General features: G+C 43.5%; 1 protein-coding gene across 2 annotated transcripts in view; it reads left to right on the plus strand.

Moving 5' to 3' along the window:
• The window catches only part of COL8A2 (collagen type VIII alpha 2 chain), a 174884-nt gene that overhangs the window by 112158 nt on the left and 40115 nt on the right, over positions 1-22611 (plus strand). The window contains exon 3 of one of the 2 annotated variants that reach the window (XM_083173516.1): positions 12290-12421. The exons of the other annotated variant lie outside the window; for it this stretch is intronic. The gene's annotated coding sequence lies outside the window, so the exon portion shown is untranslated. The remainder of the gene's footprint in view (positions 1-12289; positions 12422-22611) is intronic. 2 annotated transcript variants of the gene reach the window in all.

A 22611-nucleotide genomic window follows, 5' to 3' on the forward strand; every position in this document is an offset into this window, starting at 1 on the left:
ACCTGATATGCCGACTTCACCACCTGAGTTTGTAAGTGCTGTGCTGCTGAGAGGGCATCCCCATTAGCTTACTTCAGTGATGGTGACTGGTTTAATAGACGCAAGATTATTGTGATGGATTTTTCTATACTTGTGATCTGTGAGTGCACTGTTGTGGGAAAACCCTATCTCTCATTAAATCTATCTCTCATTCCTTTTTCCCCAAAAATGTAACGGTGTAATGTGGGTTAGGTGAAATGAGGGAGATTTCTAGACTAATGAGGGAGAGAGGGAGATTGCTGCTAATTCAGGGAGTCTCCTGCAGAATGCAGGAGAGTAGGCAACTATGCCTCTATGGCAGGAGTCTTTGTTGCAGGAGGATGTCACCACATCACATGGACCTACCCACATTCCCAAAGTCCTTTTGATTGGATGGGCTGCCAGTTTACTTTAAATGTGACACAGGTATTAAGCCTACTTCCAAAAGACCTAGGGCCTGATTTAGATTTGAATTCAATACCAATGTTCACACAACTGAGCATTTATGGGTAGACTGTGCGCTAAGGTACTCTATTGGTGCCGCCTGCAATCAGGAATAATAATATATTGCTATGGATTGAATGAGGGAAGGGGCCCAAACTATCTTGCCTAGGGCCCCAAGAGGTCTAAATCCGCCTGTGCATGGTATATAGAATATTCTGCCAGAGAAGGTTGTGATGGCAGACTCAACTGATATGTTTAAGAAAGGGTTAGAAAAAAAGAGTATACATGGGTATAACCATTAGATACATTGTATAATACTGGACTCAGAGAGAATTAGGACTGCCATTTTGGGGCATCGGGGATTCCGGTTTGAAACAGATTGGTAGTTAATTCATCAGGGTGTTTAACAAATATAAGCTGTGCACCACAGAAGATTCAATATAGGTTAAACTTGATGGACTTCTTTCAACCTCATCAACTATGTTACTATGAAAGGCGCACAGGGCTGTGAGTTGAAGTTTACATACACAAGCATATTGACTTGGGGTAAGATAATAACACACGCAGAGCAGCACCAGCCATTGCACTGACCTGTGAGGTAGGCTTCACCTCACCAGCAGTAACAGCTGCCCTGTTTCCATGTGTTCCTCAGCCGAGGATTTATTGTATTTCTCTGGGCAGTGCAGCCTCTGTGGCTCTTACTTTGACAACAGTATAGAAATGGGAGGAGCTTTGGAAGTCCGGAAAGTGAATGGACAATGAGTTGTGTATAGACACGCCCCCTCCTATCTTTTAGTACAGCTGCGGCCAGTGGTCAACATACTAGAGCCTGAGCCAGCCCAGCATCTCTTGCCCTGGTGTGGTGGTAGCCTGGGTCCCATAGCAGCTGCATCCCCTGCAGCCACATTAGTTACACCAATGAGCGCAGCACTGCCATGATAGCCAGAATTGTTCTTTTACAGCACAGGTTACATACATAACCCTCTAACTGAGGGGTAGATTTATTAAGCTCGGTGAAGTGATAAAGTGTCTGGTTTTTATTACCGGCCAATCAGCTCCTAACTAGCTTGGTTTAAAAAATGACAGGTATGAGCTGATTGGCCGGTGATAAAGACCAGACACTTTATCACTTCAAAGAGCCTAATAAATCTACTCCTGAGACTCTATTTCATATGGGTATGGATCATAGGGTCGACAGACTCTAGGTCAGTGGTGGCCAAACCGATCCTCGAGATCTACCAACGGTCCATGTTTTCCAGATCACGTAGCTGCGGCACAGCTGTAGTCAATACTAACAGTCACGTTTTCAAACCTGCTGCATTCATTCAACCTGTTTTCCACTTTTTTTGGTGTTTATACCGGAGCATGTGGACCTGCAATGAGTGTACCACTTAGCCTCGCTTGGCTTGGCTTGGCTTGCCATGCTTTGGGCCACTTTACTACTCCCAGTCAAAACTTCAAAATTTGAAAGAAAGAAAAACAGGGAGAACTCTACATTTTCATATGTTAACCTTTTGTTTGTGTCGACCTTTGTCTATTTTGACCTTGTGCATGTGGACCATATGGTGTTGACCTATTGACTGTCAACCTAGGCACTGTGGAGTTTATTTACTAAGATGGGGGTTCTCTTGAATATGGGATGTCACTATGGACAACCACTCAGCTTCTATCTATTATCTTCTAGATTAGGGGTTCTCAAATTATTTTGCTCTGGGACCCCGTCAGAAAATTATTACAGGACCCCAGCAAGTTACCACAGAACGGTCGCCGTACATATGTGATCTGCAGACTGCAAATGCATGGTAGCATTGTGGAGGCACTAAATGATGCAAGGAGTGAAGTAGCAGACAATGCAATGGATTTTCAGACTCCATAGATCACTGGCTGTGATCAGAGTAATCATCGGTCTGACTGACAGCTACATGGAGTCGTGACCCCATGCTGACATGGGCGTGGCCCATTTTGGGGTCAGAACTAAAATTTTTAGAACAGCTGCTCTAAAGGGTGCTAAATAATAAGAAGTAGATTTAGACTAGTTGTCCATAGCAACATCCCATCTTTAATAGAACTCCCATCTTAGTAAATAAGGTACTTGTGTAGTTTCACGGTGCCAGCATGGCGCCGTGCTACTTCCGGGTTCTACGTTCGCCACAAACTATCTAAAATAGACTAACTTAACTCCATGCCAACATGTATAGTTCATACCCCCACTATCCATGTTGGCATGGAGTTGATTTTATATAGCTTGGCGAGCGTAGCGAGCCACCGTGCCCGCAGCGTGGGCGAGCGAAGCGAGCCCTGCAAGGGGACTCAGATGCACGGCGCCATGCTGGCGCCGTGAAACTACACAAGTACCGTAAATAAACCCCTCTCAACCTATTATCTAGATCCCGTTTCATACTACACAATGAGGGTTACATGTTCCATGTCTTGTGTCATCTTTATCGGACCACTTTGAATTTACAGTAAGAAACAGTACAGGGATAAACATGTTTTATGGTACCCAATGGACCCATTTATTTAGTAATTCTGTTGACATTAATAAGCTAAGCTAGTGTAGATCCATCCATTTTTCAAAGAAGATTTAGGAGATGACGCATGTGCAGAGGCGCTGGGCTCTCAGACCCAGAACTGAACACATATGACACATGCCATGAATATGATCCACATTCCTTACTCACATGACATTAGTTAGGGTCATGTGAACAGTATTTATTAAAACCAGAAATGTTTTTCCAAATAATTATTCAGCCGGGATTTCCGCAATGTACATACCCCCGCATGTTTAGCAACTGAGCATGTGCAGATGCTTGGTGCGAGTGGGCACAGCGAACTGCTTGTGAAAATTCTGGGCGTTCCCATGTTAATGCGCCCATGACACGGGTGCAGGGACAGGCGGCTGATATCAGCAGATGTCAGCTGCCCTTTCATATGAGTCTAGTGGTGGTATACTGTCCTGTGCTTATATATAAGTCTAGCGGTGCTGCCCTGTGTTGCTGTATAAGTCCAGCGGTGCTGCCTTGTATTGCCGTATAAGTCTGCCATATACGTCCAGCGGTTCTGCCCTGTGTTGCCGTATAAGTCCAGTGGTGGTGTCCTATGCTCCCAAATAAGTTTAGCTATGTTGCCCTGTGCTACTGTATAAGTTTTTCCTATAAGTCCAGTGGTGGTGTCCTGTGCTGCCATATAAGTCCAGCTGTGCTGTCCTATGCTGCCAAATAAGTCCAGTAGTGCTGCCGTCTAATTCTGCCATATAAGTCCAGTGGTGCTGTTCTGTGCTGCCATATAAGTCCAGCTGTGCTGTTCTTGTGCTGCAATATAAGTTCAGTAGTGCTGCTCTGTGCTGCCGTATAAGTCCAGTGGTGGTGTCCTGTGCAGCCGTATACAGTAAGTTGAGGGGTGCAGTCCCTCTACCCCAGGCATGTCCAAACTATGGCCCTAAAGCTGTTGTGAAACTACAATTCCCTTCATGCCTTGCCACAGTTTTGCTATTCGGAAATGCTAAAACTATGGCAGGGCATGCTGGGATGTGTAGTTTCACAACAGCTGGAGGGCCACAGTTTGGACATGGCTGCTCTACCCTATCGGCCATGGGGTGCTGCTGCCTGTCTATTGTGCTGTGTAAAAAACTAGTTACGGTCGCTGGTGAATACAGACTGGTGTACACAGTGGCGTATCTACATTTTGGGCGCCCCCCCGCCGTTAAAGGGAGGGCGCCCAGCCACTTACCCGCCGCTCCCCCAGGTAGCCGTCAATGCAGGTGGGGGGGACGGACGCTGCGGGGGACGGACGCTGCGGGGGACACAGAGGCGGCAATTACTTACAGCTGAGCCGGGCAGGGGGAGCCGGGAGCTGTCACTGTCAGTACGGAAGGAAAAAAAAAAGCCCATACAATTGGCTGAGCGCTCTCTCAGCCAGTCAGCAATTGGCTGAGAGAGCGCTCAGCAGCCAATCACAGGCTGTCCATTCATTGTATGGGCTTTTTTTTCTTCTTCAGTACGGACAGCTCCCGGCTCCCCCTGCCCGGCTCAGCTGTAAGTAATTGCCGCAGCTGTGTCCCCCGCAGCGTCCGTTCCCCCAGCCGCCTCGCAGCGTCCGTCCCACCTGCACAGGTAAAGACTGGGGATGGTGCGGCGGGCGGCGGGGTGTAACGCAACTATAGCACTGCAGCCCCCGGCGCCCGCACATGCATAGCGCCCCCCCGCGGTCGCGGGGGCTGCGGTGCTATAGTTACGCCCCTGCAATCAGGACAATTGCGGTATAATGGGAGACCTTCAACTGAAGATGCGGTCCGTAATCCTGGAGCAAGACTAAATGCAAAACGCATGCCAAGGCCTTATGCTGTGTACACATGGTGAGATTTGACATTAGATTTTGACTATATAGTCAAAATCGCAAGCAGATCGTATGCAGATCGCACAGGTTTTTTACCTTGCGATCCCGATGCACGCTCCCGCGACAGCACAAATCGAAACCCAGATAGACAGGGCAGCAATGACTATATAGTGCAAATCGAATGCAGATTGTTTGAATTGTATGTAGATAGTCGAATAGCAAGGGAATCTCAGTGTGTACACACCACTAGCCTTTCCTTGCTATTTAGGGCCTTATTCTTGTTCACTCTTAGAGGCAAATTCCATCTCAAATGGACAAAACCATGTGCACTGCAGGTGGGGCAGATATACTGTAACATGTGCAGATAGAATTAGATTTGGGTGGGGTTTTTCTTCAAAGTGTGATCTATATTGCAGTGTAGAAATAATATTTTCCCTGCACAGAAACAAAATAACTCACCCAAATCTAATTTTTTCTGCACGTTACATCTGCCCCCTGCAGTGCACATGGTTTTGTCTATTTGAGAAGGAATTTTCCTCTAAGAGTGAACTAGAATAAGGCCCTTAGTGTCATTGGCAGCTTGTTTTGTCCTCACTGTCCTCTTTCGTTTGCTTCCTCTCGTAGGCCCTTATTCAGATCTGATCGCAGTACAATTTTTTTGGAAAATGGGCAAAACCATGTGCACTGCAGGTGGGCAGATGTAACATGTGCAGAGAGAATTAGATTTGTGTGAGTTATTTTGTTTCTGTGCAGGGTAAATACTGGCTGCATTATTTTTACACTGCAATTTAGATTTCACTTTCAACACACCAACCCAAATTTAACTCTCTCTGCACATGTTACATCTGCCCCACCTGCAGTGCACATAGTTTTGCCCATTTTCCAAACAAATTTTTACTGCAATCAGATCAGAATAACCCCCATAATGTGAAAAGTTATCAAATATGGAAGTGGTGGTTTTGTTGCCCAGCATGAGAATTGGCAAGCTTTTTCCAGTGGGGCCACCTATCGCTGAAATGATCTGTTTTCTAAACTGGGCATGTCTTGATTAAACAACATAATGGTGGGTTGGAGACTCCAAGGACATTTCCATCTTGCAACTCTTTTCTTTGCAATATGTGCTGTTTTGAGCATTGGCAGCGTGTTTTGTGGGGGCCCAAACAAACCAATCATTTCACCCACAGTCGTGTGGCAGACTCTGTTGCTGAAATGATTGATTTGTTAAAGTGTGCATGTCCTGTTTATACAAAATAAGGGTGGGAGAAAGATCCCAAGGACAATTCCACCCTGCACCTCCTTTTCTTTGCATTATGTGCTCTTTGGGGCATTTTTTGGCACAGATTTTAAAACTGCAATCCTGTCTGCCACTGCAGTGCCACTCCTAGAAGAGACACATGTTTTTACTGCCCACTTATGTCGGTTAATTTAGTCATCCAGCTAACTCGGTGCAACCTTTTGGCCTAAAAACAATACTGTGAGCTATAAAGGTGTTCAAAATAGTCTGGAAAAGAGTGGGAATGAATGTTATTAAGGTTAATAATACTGTAGGAACAAAACAAAAAAAATCTGTAATTTTAGCTGTTTTTATGATTTTATAACCAAAAAAATAGAGATCCAAAACCCGGAAGGATGGTTTCAGCAAAACCAATCCAGATCCAAAACACGAATGGAGACCCAAAACCCGAAAAGTGTCCGATGCACATACCTAATTTTTGTTATGAGACACAACCCTAACTGTTTTCACTGTATTATCAGTAGGACAAAATAAAAAATATATATTTTTGTTTTTGCAAATTATTTAACTTTGCTAATAGCTTAGTCACTGCAATTGCTGCATACCAAAATAACACAGTCATGTATGTTAAATTTCCCTTTAAGGAACAAAGCCCAAAGTTTGGCTACATAATATAACCCCGTTATGGCCTGATGTTCCAGAAAATGGATTACTTGGCCTACAGTTTAAAAGAACAGTAGAGCTGAGGGAATATTTTGGCTACTCACCTTCCCCCTATGTAATCTCTGAATCATTGTTATCCACAGTAGACGAAAGTACTGAAAACCTTTCCACGTTTTCTGAAGTGCTGCAGGATGTGTTCCACAGTAAACAATGGAAAGTATTTTGAATCTTAGCAAGAGAGAGAGTGTAAATATACATGTGGAAAGCAGAAGGAGCTTATGTTAAATCCAATGAGCAGGTGAAAAAGATTTTGGTTCAGAGGAGTGTCTGTTCGGGCGCTCGGGTATTAGCTTGTTTGATTGCGTTCAGGCATGTTTGAATGCTCGGGTATTGCGGCAATTGGGTGCATTCGGGTATTTTTTTTTGTTAGGGGGGTAACAACGGCTCACACCTACATGTCAGTGGCATGCACCGGCAGCTCATCTCTGCCCAGAAAATTTTCGGGCATACCACCGAAGGGGTTAACATTTTTCTGATATCTTAAATATATATTTTCTGAAAGAAAAATATATATAAATGGAATACATGTTAAGGGGCAAAGAGTGAGGGATTTAACTTGCACTGGTGGAGTATATTGCTGCCAAGAGGTACTGGCAACTTTGAAGGTTCAGAGGTAAAGCACCAAGGTTGAAGTCCAGACAAAAAAAGAAGATAAAGAAAGTAGAGAGGTACAGCTACAGGTGAGCCACACTGGATACATTTACAAATGGTTAATCAATACGTGGTATAAATGATGTAACAAGGCAGCTAGTGAATAGTGAATGAAATACTAATAACTTGAAATATGTAAGGTCAGATTTTTAGTAAAATAACAAAGAAAAGAAACAATAATCGGTAGCTAAACAGTACATGTAATTGATGGGGAAAAAGCTAGATTATTATAAGGCTGTGGCCACACATTGCAGGATGCAGCAGATTCACACAAAAGGCTGCACATTGCGTTTTAGCATCATGAAGTCGAACAGAACCTGTTGTGTCCGGACAGTAGAGATGGGAAAAACGGGTCACTAACGAGAGCTGGGATCCAGCAGATCAGTCCGTGAAAAGAGCCGTATCTTTTGCACGGATGATCGGTTTACTTTGAAAGAAGGGGTCATTTGAGAATAAAGAGGCATAGGGCGAAATGTAATAGGTTGCGATTTTTGGACGAGTTCCAAACTCGCCAGAAATCGCACATTTAAAAATCAAGTTTTTTGCAGCGAATTCGCATATGTAATGAGATGCGAATTAGCGGCAAAAAATGCGATTTGCCGCGATTTCGGGCGATTTTCAGTCATGAAAATGTGCGCTTTTTCATATATGCGATTTTGGGTAAAAAAAATAAATTAAAAAAAACCGGCGTGGGGTCCCCCCTCCAGAGCATAACCAGCCCCGGGCTGAAAGAGCCGGTCCTGGTTTCATAAAATCACAGGAACAAACAAGTCGGGGTTCCGTGCATTTTATAAAACCAGCACCAGGCTCAAGGGCCTGTCCTGGTTCCCAAAATACGGGGGACAAAATGACTGGGGGTCCGCCGTATTTCAAGAACCAGCACCGGGCCCAACCAGTCAGCAGGGTAATGCCACAGCCGGGGGGAGACTTTTTATACAAGTCCCCCCGGCCAAAGCATTCAGCCCTCTGACCGGTCAGCATGGGCAGGGGTCCTGGGGGAGTGGGGACCCCCCCCAAAGAAGGGGTCCCCCCCCCTCCAGAACTTACCTGCCCATGCTGAAGCCCGGGGCTGTCCTCGATACCCCTGGGCTGTGGGCATCGAGCTGATGATTGGTGTAAAAAATAGCTGAAATCCTATTGTATATTGCTGTGGAACTATGAGTCCCAGCAAGCCTGCACCACATGCAGGGACTTGGAGAACCACAAGTCCCAGCATGTGGGGCAATAAAGGGCCCGCTGGGACTTGTAGTCCCACAGTAGTACAAATAGTTAAAAAAGTACACAAACACACTGACAGTAAAACTTTATTACATTCGGAGCCCATACATCCAATACTTACCTATGTTGCCACGAAGGATCGGTCCCCTTGTCCAGTAGAATCCACTGGGGTGCCTGTGGAGAGAATTCATACTCACCGGACGTCTTCAGCGCTTCTCCGGGTGCCCAGCAGCATTCTTCCCACGGTCCGGTGTTCTGTTTACATCTGGGGCTCCACCCCCAGACCGGGACTTAGCCACGCCTACCAGCCAATGATGGTCCAGCATGGGGGTTTTCCTCTCCTTTTATCACTTTTCAAGCTTAGTAAATCTAGCCCATAATCGTGTGTGATAAGACTGTCGGAAGTCCCTTCTAATTTTCCTGAAATTTCATTCAATGTGAATATTGTCTCTGGTGCTTTTGACTGGAACTACAGCCTGCTGGCCAGGCCTCTGAAGAGTGCTCAGAATGATGCATGCAGTGTCTGACAAGGCAGAACGCACATACTGTAGATGCTCTTGGCTTTTAGTGCTGGCCCCCTGCTGACTGCACTGTGTTGGTAGCAGAAATGAATGTGCCAGACAGTTTCCAGATATCAGTAATACTTTATTGGAAAGTTTGTGTATTTGGGGTGAGGATAGGATGAAGAAATATCGCATCAGATGAGTGCCAGCTGGGAGTACATGTAATATTCAAGCTGCCTCTGAGTAGTGTCTCTCCAAAGTTTCTTTGACAGTTCCCATTAACATACCCAAACTGTGCCCACAAGAGGCAAGGACACTTTCCATGGCTGTATTACAAAACTGTATTATTTAATTTCCATACACTTTACCTCATATAGGGGAATATTTATTGCAATCCACATTTTAATGTGATGTTATGCATAATTTGCAATTGATAATTATTGTTTTGTAACAAAAATCCACCATCTTTCTCTTGCACGGAGACATCTATGATAAGAGCCTGTCCCGATGAAGTGCTGGAAGCAGTGCAATAGCTTATGCTGTCAGACTGCTTCTTGGTTTGGGTCCCCTGGAGCCAATCCGCATGAGCAGCAATCCGTAAGCACGTGTGTCACCAGGGGCTGGCCGAGTGGGATCGCTCCGTAATACTTCTTGGGGATTCTTAATATTTGTTGGTACTCCCTGAAAATGGATATTATCTTGCAAATATTGAATGGTAAATTGGTGCTGTAGATATAAATGTACCAAGTATTTGAATTTGACATTGTGTTTATTACAAAATGTTCTAATATTTGATCTTGTTCCTCCATTGTGGCATTGCTATACAACCCCTTTATTCAGGAACACATGGTTTGCACACAGGGCCTGATCACCCAATAGGCTGATTAGGCTGTAGCCTGGAGTGCTGGGTACTGCGGGGGGGGGGGGGGGGGGGTGTAGGTTTGGGTACGCTAGCAGGGCTGCCACTAGGAATTTTGGGGCCCGGGACTGATTTCCAGTCCTGGTCCCTCCACTGGTGAGCCAGTCAGAGCTTGTGTACTGGCAGCTGCTCTGCTTGGCTCAAAAGCTGGTGCAGCATTTAATTGGCCTGGCGTCCTGCATTGAAGAAGCCTGTGCTTCGTTCAGTGCACCGAGCGCAGTGCAGGCAGCACAGCAGAGGGTTGCGGTGGGCAAAATAAGCTGCCCGGGCCCTTCCAGAGGCCGGGGCCCGGGACAGTTGTACCCACAGCACCTCCCTGTCAGCGGCCCTGGGATAGGAGTGCTTCCTAATGCCACTGGACTTAGGGTGGGCAAAGTATCATGAGAACTTCCCTGGGAATTGTGGGAGCAGCATAGGTGCCAGGATTGCTGGTGTCACTGAGGCAAGGAAGCTGGGAATAGGGGATCCTATGAGAGCCATGGCTAAGGATGTGATTGATGCTACTGCCACCGTTGCCATCATTACTAGGGCGGTAAGCAGCAATATGAATGGAGCTGAGTCCCAAGCCTGTTACAGATGTTTTGTTGAATTTGAGCAAACAATTGGTGTGTGTGTGTGTGTGTGTGTGTATGTGTGTGGGGTGTGGGGGGGTATGGGGCACTTCTGTATTAGCTTAGGGTGTCTGGAACCCTTAATCAAGCCCTGTTTACACAGGTTCTGTAGCTAATTAAATCCAGGTCAAATGCAGACTTACACAGAACCTGTGCAAATATTATTTGTCACTGATTAAAGGTATTTCATAGCAATCCTTTCACCGTACCATCTGTTCTCCTACAGGAACAACAGTAGGCCCTTATTGACTAAATACCCCCCCCCCCCCTCCTCCCCCTCCTCCCTCCCCTCACACCCAGTTCCCACATGGAAAACTAGGCCCACTGTACTTTTTTTCTAGATTGTAAGCTCTCATGGTCAGAGTGACACCCCCCCCCCCATTCCTGTCCATGTTCGATCCTCTTTGTACATCCTGTGACGCCTTTTGCTTGCCATGTGATTTAGTAGAAACTAATTTATCCATTTTACTCTCCATAACTCTATTGCTTGTTTATGTCTTAAATTACTTATCCCAACTTCTTCTATCTTACATGTGATTTAAATACTGTATGGTGCAGTGAAATCTATGCCACCTTCTAAAGCTTTTTCTGTTGAACATAGGCATATATTTGTATCTGGTAACTTTGAACTAGTTCAGTACTGTACTGTATGCAGCATTGCCCAGCTCCTGCCTCTTGAGAACTGCTGCCAGTACATCTACTGAAGGAAATGATCCTCCAGCTCCATAAGGGCCTGCCCTAGTGCTGGAGTAGATACAGAGAACAAGCACAGAGCCCATTGCATTTTTGTGGCTGTTCAGACCTTCGTGTGGTTTGTCTGCGGCTCTGCTTTCGCAGATGTTTTTTTCATCCCGTGGTTACCTTTCCTGGCTCCTCATTAACCCCTCTCCTGTTGGGAACATGCCAACTATGATTGCCAGGCAAAAGAAATGCCTACATGGCTGGCCCTGCCGGTTGTGGGATTTCTATATAGAACACTGTGAGAAGCTACTCCCTGCTCTAAAGTACCTAGAAGCCAGTGTTCCAGCAGACCGGTTGGTATAGTATATTGTATAATGGATAAAATGTACATTTCCAGCACTCAGAAGGGCATGAGATTAGAAATCCCAGGGTATTGGATGGAGAAGGTTCATTGTAGAGGGTGCCTGCAATAAGCTCCTAGCTGCTTACGACATGACTCGGTAAGGGTCACCTTTCTGTAAGGTCACCTATTGTTTAATTCTTAGCTGGACACAAGACTCAGAGTCACCGTACATAGATTCCAGTCTGAGCTTACCGCATACAGAAATTCCAACTATGCAGACAGCATGTTCCAGTCACCTTTGCAAAGAATGATGTAGACATGTGGTTCCTGAAAGACTTTACTGTATAGCTACCCTGCCACCTATTGTACAGCAATAGCTCAAGTGTATATGCTGAAATTTGTACCTTAAAAAGGCTGTTAAAGCAATATATATTTCCTATCATATGCCAGGTTATAGCATTTCTAAAAGAGGTAATAAAATAATAACTGTTCTGTTTTAATAACCTTAAAGCAAAATATCTAAAACTGCCTTTTTGGAGTGTATAAGGTTGCTGTGGTCAGCCTGACGGGAATATCTATTGAGATGGGTTGTTTTTTTTATCCATCTAGGTGAATATTATATTAAAGCTTGATTGGACACTTATATGGGGAGATTGTAAAGCAGTGGCGAGTGAACATACAAGAGGACTGGACAAAAGAATCCGGCAAGGACTTGAATTACTGTAGGAGTTTATTTGTGTGGTAATAGGAGCTGCATTTTTTATATGAATGTTGGCAATACCTTACAAAATCACTTTTTACCCTGATACCTTTTCTTCTTTCAGACTTTGGGCCAGATGCACTAAGCTTCAAAGCTGATTAAATGGAGAGTGATAAGCAGACAGTCAATCAGCTCCTAACTGCCATGTTACAGACTGTGTTTGAAAAATGTCAGGCAGGAGCTGATTGGCTGGTTGTTTATCACTCTCCATTTTATCACTTTTGAAGCTTAGTGCTTCTGGCCCACTATCTTTATATAGCACATTAAGAAAATGAGCAAATATATTGAAGGTGCAAATCATCAAGTGTGTATCTAGGGGTCTGAGCTCCCCAGGCAAGGTAAGGGTCTGTAGTGCCTCCCCTGATGATCACTGCGACTCCATCAGAAGGCTTACGGTAACCCTGGGAACATGAAAGCCAGGCATCACAGGAGCCAGGAAATCTCTGCCCAATGGAGGGGGTCCCTGGCCTCTTTCCTCCCCCTAAACGGCATCAAGACACCTGTGCATTCACAAATGGAGGCCACTGCCCCCCCTAAAAACATCTGATTGGGTCATGCATATGCGCAAAAAACAAACAAACAGAAAAAATTGGTACTGCACAGCACCTGAATGGGGTCCAATGGGCATAATACTCAGATTTACAACAAAATTACACAGGATATACTTGGAGGAATGTCTCAGTTACTATGGACCGGATTTACTAAGCATCGCATCCGTGATGTTATACATCCCACCACTTATCGTGTTCACACCAGTGTTTATAATGCTGGTATGTATCCCGAAATGTGCAAAGGGCAGCCTTCCCAATGAGAGCTGTCATTTGCAGCAGGACCGCCAGAATTAGACCGCCAGAATTAGGCCTTCTTCTGCCATGTGCATTGGCAGCCGCTGGTGGTGTTGGGTAGGTTCCTATTGGATCCCTCTCAGTAGAAAACACAAACAGAAGCCAATAGGCTTCTATTGGGTAATGCCACATAACAATGGAATTTCCCACTGGCTTCAAGCTCCAGAATGTATCGCATTCGAGAGATTGGTACATATGGGAACTACAGTCAAGTTTTTGACTGCATTTTCTAATTAGAACATCCCACCCTATGCTTAGGAATAAAAGTGACACTGTTACTGAACGTGATAAAAGATCCCCAGTTCTGGAAAACTACTCAAATTGGAAGTTATAATTGAGGTTTTAAATCTGGAAGCCATTACAGGAGGTAAATATTACTGATGGACAATTTTATATGCATTTTCAAGTTGACTGACGGTCTTGGATGTCTTTGCTTCACTGGCCGACATATATTCCAGGATTTAAAGACAAGGTCCTCACCCAGATCCTCTTCCCATGTCAGCACATTAGGAGATTGCAAAGTGGTCTCAGGATTACCTAACCTAGAATATGAAAATGATGCTTTGTGTCCTGGCGGAAATAAACATTGGCTCTCGCAGAAGGTTGAAAGGGGTGTCAAGGAATGCAGTCCGGGAACTGAATGATGAGCACTGCGCCAAATCAATCTCCAAATGCTTTAAATTAGTTTTATTAACCTGATTTAGTAAAACCATCTTGTGGATTACAAAGCACTGTATACTAGATGAATTAGAGGTTAGTAGGATTAAACAAATCCTTAACAATTATATAATTAGAAAGGAATTAAAATACTTCAATGAGTAACTTGAAATGTTCCATATGTCTGAGACTAGTTATAAGGCTGTTTATTTCTCCCTGTTTTCAGTGTTTTACTGTATTTTAAATAGATCATTTAAATTCTTATTTGATTGCAAACAGGGCGGGTGTAATATAGTCAGGTTGGGACTACTCCTAAGTTACACTGCAGCTTTTGCTCCATTAAGAGGGAAATGATTGCCTTGCTAGGTTGCAGTTACTTACCATAGGTGCAGGAGGTACATCTGCTATGGGGCTCGGAGCTCTCTGTTTAAGTTACATATGTCATATACATTTATCACCATTGGTTGGTGCATAAGGACCCTTACAAGCTTTTGCTATGGGGCTTAAAAATATTAGTTATACCCCTGCCTACATCTGGCACGCTCTTCTTAAGGAGAGTTTTAATATATGCTGTTACCAACATAATAATTGCCAACATTTGGAAACATCAGAGACTAATTTACCTTATACAATGGTGGCAAGTTAGTCATGTAACTATCACTAGTGCCACATGCTTTTTCTGGATTTTGGACACCAATTTGCGGCAAAACAAAGGTAGATAGAATCCGGTGATGTCAGCCAAACATTGTTTCCTTTTTTATATATAAAATATATTTGTGAGTTCACCCGCAAAGGCAAATTCGGTACTTGTTTCCTAGCACGGCGCCCACGATTTTCATCTTATGCCATCGTTTCGATCGCATCGCATGCAAGCAGATCGCATGCGATGCGATCAGACCCGATTTTTTAATTGTACAGGCACCCTGATGGGTGATTACTATGCTAAACGCACCCCCGTTGTTAACGCCACCCCCACTATCAACGCCAACCCGAAGCGTGGCGAGCGCAGCGGTACGCGTCCTCTGACTTTTTTTTATACCCCCACTATCCACCTCTGCGTGAAGTTGATTTTATATAGTGTGGCGAGCGCAGCGAGCCACCAAGCCTGAAGCGTGGCAAGCCCCGCAAGGGGATGCCGATTACTTCACATGTATTCCGCGACCCCTACAGGGTGCCTGTACAATTAAAAATCGCATTGCATTGCATGCCATTGTAATGGCATGCGATGCGACGCAATATTAAAATTGTACAGTGCGGGTCTTAGGACCCAAAAATCGGGTCCCATCGCATACCTTAATTAGTGGTATGCAATGGCATAAGATGGGCGCCGTGCTAGGAAACAAGTACCGCAAATTCCTTCTCAAATGGACAAAACCATGTGCACTACAGGGCGAGGGGTTGAGGCAGATGTGTAGTGAGATTTAGATTTGGGTGAGTTATTTTGTTTCTGTGCAGGGAAATACTGGCTGCTTTATTTTTGCACTGCAATATAGATCTCACTTGGAAGTAAAACTCCACCCAAATGTAACTCTCTCTGCACAAGTTACATCTGCCCCACCTGCAGTGCAAATGGTTTTGTCCATTTGAGAAGTATTTTGCCTTTGCGGGTGAACCAGAATTATGGCCTTCATGCGTTTGATGTGTTTATACAACATTAATGCAAGATACCTCATTCAAATATAAAAATATTCCAAAATATGGAATAATTAATTACCCAAAATTCTTTGGATAACGGATACTCATCCTGTATCAACAGAATTTAGGTTAAAAATTAGTTTAAACTGCAATTAAAAAAAGGAGGGTAGAATCATTTAAAACAAAGAAATATATATATTTTTTTTAGGGATGGATAAAATACTGCTAAATTATAAGTTACCAGTGATTTTTGCCTTTTGCTAAAATTAATTGGGTTAAATGCAGTAATATATATCCACATAAAACGCAACTTGTCTAACACAGCTGCACACATAGCAAACATATTTAGCATATTTAGTATTGCCACACTGTAAGTGGGACAACTGTGAGTTTTAGAGCCAGCTATAGAGGAAAAAGGCTCAGAGGATGTCTGTGGAATGATTTATCATAACAGGATAGAGATTATAACGCACCTAAGGCTTGGCACGGAATGACCCTCAGGGAAGTCCAGGCACCTGTTGAGCAGAGCTAGTTTCAAGGAAAGCTCAAAATAGAATGCCTTCAAACTCACCTTTAGGGGCATTGAAAGTCTGGTGCACAGCTGATTTATGTCTGAGATAATGGCATTTTTCCACACTAGTTTCCAGCATGTCAGCAGAGCTCTGATTTCATCTTACCACTGAACGCCTCACTGGAATATAAAAGAACATCAAACACAGTGTATGGCAAACACACAACAAAAAAGCAAATAAGCACAACCATAGAAATAGATGTATAATGCAATTTTACCAGGAGGATGAAATGCTAATGACTGTCCTAAGCAATTATAAAATTGCAAAATATAATGGTATAATGGAGTGAGACTCATTTTGGCTATTACTGTACATTTTACAGCCGCTTGCAATACTCAACTACAACCCTGTAACACAGTAATTATGGGTGTGGATCATTAGGTTGACAGTGTCTAGGTCGACGGGCAATAGGTTGACCACTGTTGGTTGACAGGCAAAATGTTGACACATCAAAGATGTTGGCGTGCGTTGGGTCGACATGGACAAGCAAAATGTCGAAGGGGAAAAGGACGACATGAGATTTTCCTGTTTTTTATGTCTATGTCGTCAGATGTCGACATGGAAGATGTATGAGTTTTCTGTGCTCGCCATGCTTTAGACATGGTGCCTCGCTGCACTCGACACGACTTTAAATTCTCCCTCTATGTCCACTGGCATGGAAAAGTAAGAACAAGTCGGCTTAAAAAAAATTCATGAAATACTCATGTTGACCCTTTTACATGTCAAGCTTTTGCTTGTGTCAACATTTTGACCATGTCACCGAATGCATGTCAACCTATTGTATGTAGTGGTCAACCTAATGACTGGCAGGGGGGGGGCAGGGGCAGGCTCTATCTTCTTTAGGTCGGAACATGGTAAAATTTCTCATATTTAGCCCCACCGCTCCATACGGTACTGCACTGTGCGTGAATTTCTCTCCATACTATGAGTTTGCATGAGATTCATCTACTCTTCCGTGGGTGTGGGACAACCCAAAAATATCTGGAGTCTCCCAGAAAAGGAGACAGATATGGCCTGAATGTGCAGTATAGAGCAATCACAGAGAGAGTCTCAGTTGGCTGCATCTCGGTCGCTTCTCAACCACAGCGGAATGGGCATTACTAGGTGGGAAGAGGAACTTTGCACATAGATGCATCCCATGGGTGTGTAGAATTGCGGGCTATTGAAAAATGAGCGCACACACACACAGATCTAATAGTTGGTAAAATACAGTGCCACAAAAGGTTCACTCAGACAAAAGCAGCCTAGCAACCTAGAAATGATGCACAATAAGAAAAAATGTTTGAAACATGGTTCTCTCAAAAACAATGAATATGGACATGATGTATAAATGGTTACAAAGTTTGTCCTGAGATGATCGGTCATGTGTACCAGTATGCACAGCTAACTTCCCCAATGTGCCATATACAGGGTATAATCTGGAAAATACTCTGAAACATCCACCACCTGCGTCTCAACAAAGCCAGATCAGTATTATCATGAACTATACTTTAGGAATGAAGGATGGGCAGCGCCAATAGGGGATGATCAGACACCATGTAATAAACACAAAATATTTTTAATTGAAAAGAGGAGCAAAAATTTGCATATTTTCCTTATTTTACGATTAATAAATAATTTTATATTTTTATATTTTTAAGTAAATATATTGTGTGTTTATTACACTGTGTCTGATAATTCCCTATTGGGGCAGCCCATCCTTCTTTCTTATTTATTGCGTCATATTGTCAGCCAGTAAGAGGTGTACTCTGTACTGCAGCCGAAAGGAGAGTGCTCCCACACATTTGCTACAGGTGTGCTCCAATTAACCCCTTGCTTCTCAGCGCCAAGAGTTTTTCTTCCTTCATTAATTATTCAGATCTGATCGCAGTACAAATTTGTTCTCAAAATGGGCAAAACCATGTGCACTGCAGGTTGGGCAGATGTAACGTGCAGAAAAAATTAGATTTGTGTGAGTTATTTTGTTTCTGTGCAGGGTAAATCCTGGCTGCATTATTTTAAAACTGCCATTTAGATTTTCGTTTCAACACACCCCACCAAACTTAACTCTATCTGCACATGTTACATCTGCCCCACCTGCAGTGCACATGGTTTTTCCCATTTGAGAACAAATATTTACTGCGATTAGATCTGAATAAGGGCCATAAACCATGGGCCAAATGTAATTGGGTGTGAGAATAAGAACGCAAGAGATTTTGGTAAAGTTTTCCTATTTTTTTAAAGCGGCAATCAATTTACATGGCAATATCTACCTGTTTTTTTAAGAATAAATGATTGCTGCTTTTAAAAAAAATTCTCTCACTTTCTGATTCTCACGCCCTATTACATTTTGAGAGAATTTACGTTGCAAACATATGCTCAACATGTTTGTACTGTAAAAATATCTGTGCATTTTATGTGTACTAATTCTTTACGGTATATGTACAGAAATTGTTTTGTATTGTCCACCAGCCAATTTCATTATTGGACTCATAACACAGATCTGTCACCTCTCCTGCACTGAGAATGGAGCTGGTGCAATGGCAGATAATAGTGATGATGATATAATAGACAAAGCATATACTGCTTTGGCGCAAAAAGGGTCAGCGTAACGCTAAAACCAGGTATTACCGGCCTGGTTGAAAGACGTACACAATATAAAAAAAGGTATAGTGAATCACCCCACTGATGGGATCAATCAATGTAAAATGTATAAATCATACCATCCAATATTGTGGAAAGAAACGTCCATATATTTGTTCTTACCTCCGCACTCCAAGAACATAAAGGAAGAAATGAAAAAAAATATATAGTATCGGGTCAGTCCAAGACTAGCAAATAGAAATCTTAAATCAGGGAATGGATGCTATAGTTTTTCCTTTAAAACCCGGTGTTCTTCTGTACACTTTTAGGGTTCACCATGTGTAGTCAGAAGGGATTCAAACTCACGTGTGTGCTTATATATATATAAAACGGGGGATATATTTATGAAGGTATCTTTTGAGTCCAGGCGAAAAGGATTTTTTTTCCATGCCATGGATTTCCACTGGGAATAAAGTAAGCATACATGTAAGCACCCTTGGAGGTCTTACGTGAAGTGTGAGTGGATGTAAATTTGATTCCCCCAAAGAAACCTTGATGAGTATATCCCCCGTTTTATATATGTAAGCACACATGTGGTTTTAGTAGGTGGCAGAGGGAAATGAGTTCCACCACCTCCTCAGGACCACTTTAACCCCTGTGGGGTGCCCAATAGAGGATCATGGCTATTGATCTTCTACATTGCACTGACAGATCATCTGGCGTAATTATAATATTGATATAATACTTTGGTAGCTTTCGTTTCCCACGCATCAGAGCATACTACCTGACAATTTTACTTATATTTCATATGCTAATAAAATAGTGCATACTGCTGCCAGGAGAAGAGTTTAATGACCTGCACAGAAACTGTGAGTAATTAGCTTTATGTCACAGGGGAAAAGCCCCTTCATGTACATATGTGTATATTTATGCATGTGATTATGTTTGACAAATGTTTAATTTAAGTCGTCTTCTTGGCTGTCATTTGCTTGTTAAACAAGTGGCTAACATTAAAGTCCCAGACTCTCTTAGTCCGTATGAAAATATTTTTCTTCTTCAGATTTTCCTAATTCCCAAATGTGCACCCTCCACACTGTCTTTTCTTACCATGAAAATCTCAAGTTTCAGAAAAATATTGCTTAAAAATTATTTTACAATTGGTGGCCTACTGCATGAAAGAAAATGTAAGTTTCTGCTTCTAATCTCTATAGACATTATAGACTTTGTTACAAACTAAAACACAATGATCTACATGAACCGATCACAGCTTGGATGCAGGGAACACAGGTGTGTGCTATTATCACTGCTTCTTTGCTGCTATAGACAAGGGTCAGGGAATGACTGTGTCCTTTTTCATCAGCCTTTTCTCTCAGCCTTCTAGGTGCTTTATATGATGGCAGAGGATTAGCAGATGTGTAAAACCCGGCTGTTAGAACATAAATATTTGAGTTATTGTAGTAGAATCTGGAACGTGTTAAGATTCTGAAAGAACAGAAGCATGTAGCACATTTGGCTGACACTTCTGACTCATGGAGCTGAGGGGTTATCTGGCCAATGACTGAGGCCATCTTGCAAAGTCTTTAATTCTGGTCAAGTCTTAAGCTGGCCATACACTCATGCTGCTTCTTGGAGGTAGAAGTTGCATAAGATTTATCCCCAACGATATATCGCATGTGATGCCAGCAAGTTCTGCATGAGGCTGTCCGATCCGACATGCAATACCTTGCAAGCTAGGGGCTCCATTGCTGAACGGATGTAAAACGTGCAATTTGCCTGATTTAATCGGATGCGTCAGAATCTGGTGAAATCGGGCAAAATTGCATAAGTGTATGCCCGTTTTTTGAAACCTCAAAATGCACACTGCCCTTTTTGTGTGTGGCACTGTGTGCCCTTATGCTGATAACTTTCAGTGTATGCCATCATGTGTATTGGGCATTCTGGTGTGTGGTATAATAAGTAAGAAGCATTACAGTGTGTGCCATAATGTGTAATTGCCATTATGACAGAATATGTCATGGGCATAGCAGAGTATGACAAAGCTTAATGGGTGTAATCCTAGTGCAGTGCGCAATTTTGTATGTTTTTTGTTTGTGTGTTTCTAATGTAAATTTTTTATATAAAATGTGCCCTCCCAATTGAAAAAAAGTGTCAGGTATATAAACCCCTAAACATTAGCATTATTATCATCTTGAAAAAAACCGCGAAGGCGGTGAAACGTGTTGGTGGATTCTCAGTGTAACAACTACAGTGCCTACCTACCAATATCCCCACTGTTGCTACTAAGTGACCGGACCAGCCTCTGAAACTGACTCCCTCTGCTATTTGGGCTTACACAACAGTGCTGTGAAGTGGACAGCATCAACCAACCGGCTATACATTATTATCAGGAGGATTGCTTTCCCAATAGGCCTTGGAAAAAGGGACCCCACAACCCAAGCCACCATCTAAAGGGACCTATCTCAATTGAGGCACTATCACGTTATATTTGGAATGTAATGTCACCAATATTTTAATCTCATTTCATTTAGCATTATTATTATAATTCATCTTCCATTAATTTGGGTATTTTTCACTCACATTGTTGCAACACCTATCTTTTAGCGCAGTTATTTTTGAATATTTGTACTGTGTGCCCAATAATTAGGTACTGCCACTGTCCGCACCTCCAACCCTTCTAATCAAATAGCAACTATGTTCATGCTAAGATATATAGGATTTGGAGAACATTTGCCAGAAAATCTAATAACGGTTAATACTGTATCTCTTTAAAAACTACCTGGCAAAAGTCCCGTGCAAAATCACTCAAACAATACTCTCAGTGGAAGTGGGCTGATTGTCAGATGCATAGCCATTTCCACAGAGGCTATGTTCAGATGAAGACATTGCACCTGCCATAGGTGATGGCGCACTATTGGTCTAGAACCACCGATGATGGTACTGCATACAGAGTTGCAGAAAATGCTCTTTTCAGGGCTTCCATTCTCACGGCACATGAGGCCCTTAAAACGGTCTTATGAATAGAGGTTGTTATATCCCAGTGTGCAGCAGTCACAGAAAGGGGTAATCTCTGCAGCTGTCACTCAGTTACATTGTTGCAAATTATTGCAGATGCTGAGCTGGGAGCTGTAACCAGGACCAGCTGCACTGTACTAATTACTCCTGCACATGATAACACAGCATCAGGGACAGATTAATAATGGGGTGGATGAAGCTGCAGCTCCAGGTCTCCACATAAACATAGGCCCATCAGCATTCCAGAACGATCATCACCGCTGGCCTCATGGTTGGCCATAAATCATAAGTAATAAATTGCATTCCTATTTAACACATTTTTGCACTTGTTGTTCTTTTATCTATTAACCACTTGAGTGGTATGCCCGGAAATATTCAGGGCTCAGGGCTATCCTAGGGCCCTCAGGGCAGCCAACAGGGGGGTGCTGTGTATTCAGTTGTCCCGGGCCACGGCCTCTGGAAGGGTCGGGGCAGCTCATTTCGCCCACTGCAACCCCCCAACTGCCTCCTGTTTGCTGCCTGCGCTGCGCTATGTGCACTGAATGAAGCACAGGCTTCTTTAATGTTGCACCGGCTTTTGAGCCAGTCGGAGGGGCCTGGACTGGAAACCAGTCCCGGGCCCGAAAATTCATAGTGGCAGCCCTGCTCCCCCTCACCTCTCTGCTCTGGCAATCATACGCCAGAGATCCCCTGCCCCCGCCGCCATTAGTTGAAGTAAGCAGGCGACAGGTTCGGGATGTTCGGCATGGCTCAGGGGGACTCCAGAGTTCGGGCGCCCGAGACCTATTGAGTCACCCCGAACATCCCCGAGCCTGTCGTAAATGGAAGCTGGGGCAGCTGCAGTGCCGGGAGCTGCGGTGTATGATCGCTGGAGCAGAGATGAGGGGG

This window comes from Crinia signifera, chromosome 2 (genome assembly GCF_055691185.1).
Source record: "Crinia signifera chromosome 2, ASM5569118v1, whole genome shotgun sequence".
NCBI classification, from domain to species: domain Eukaryota; kingdom Metazoa; phylum Chordata; class Amphibia; order Anura; family Myobatrachidae; genus Crinia; species Crinia signifera.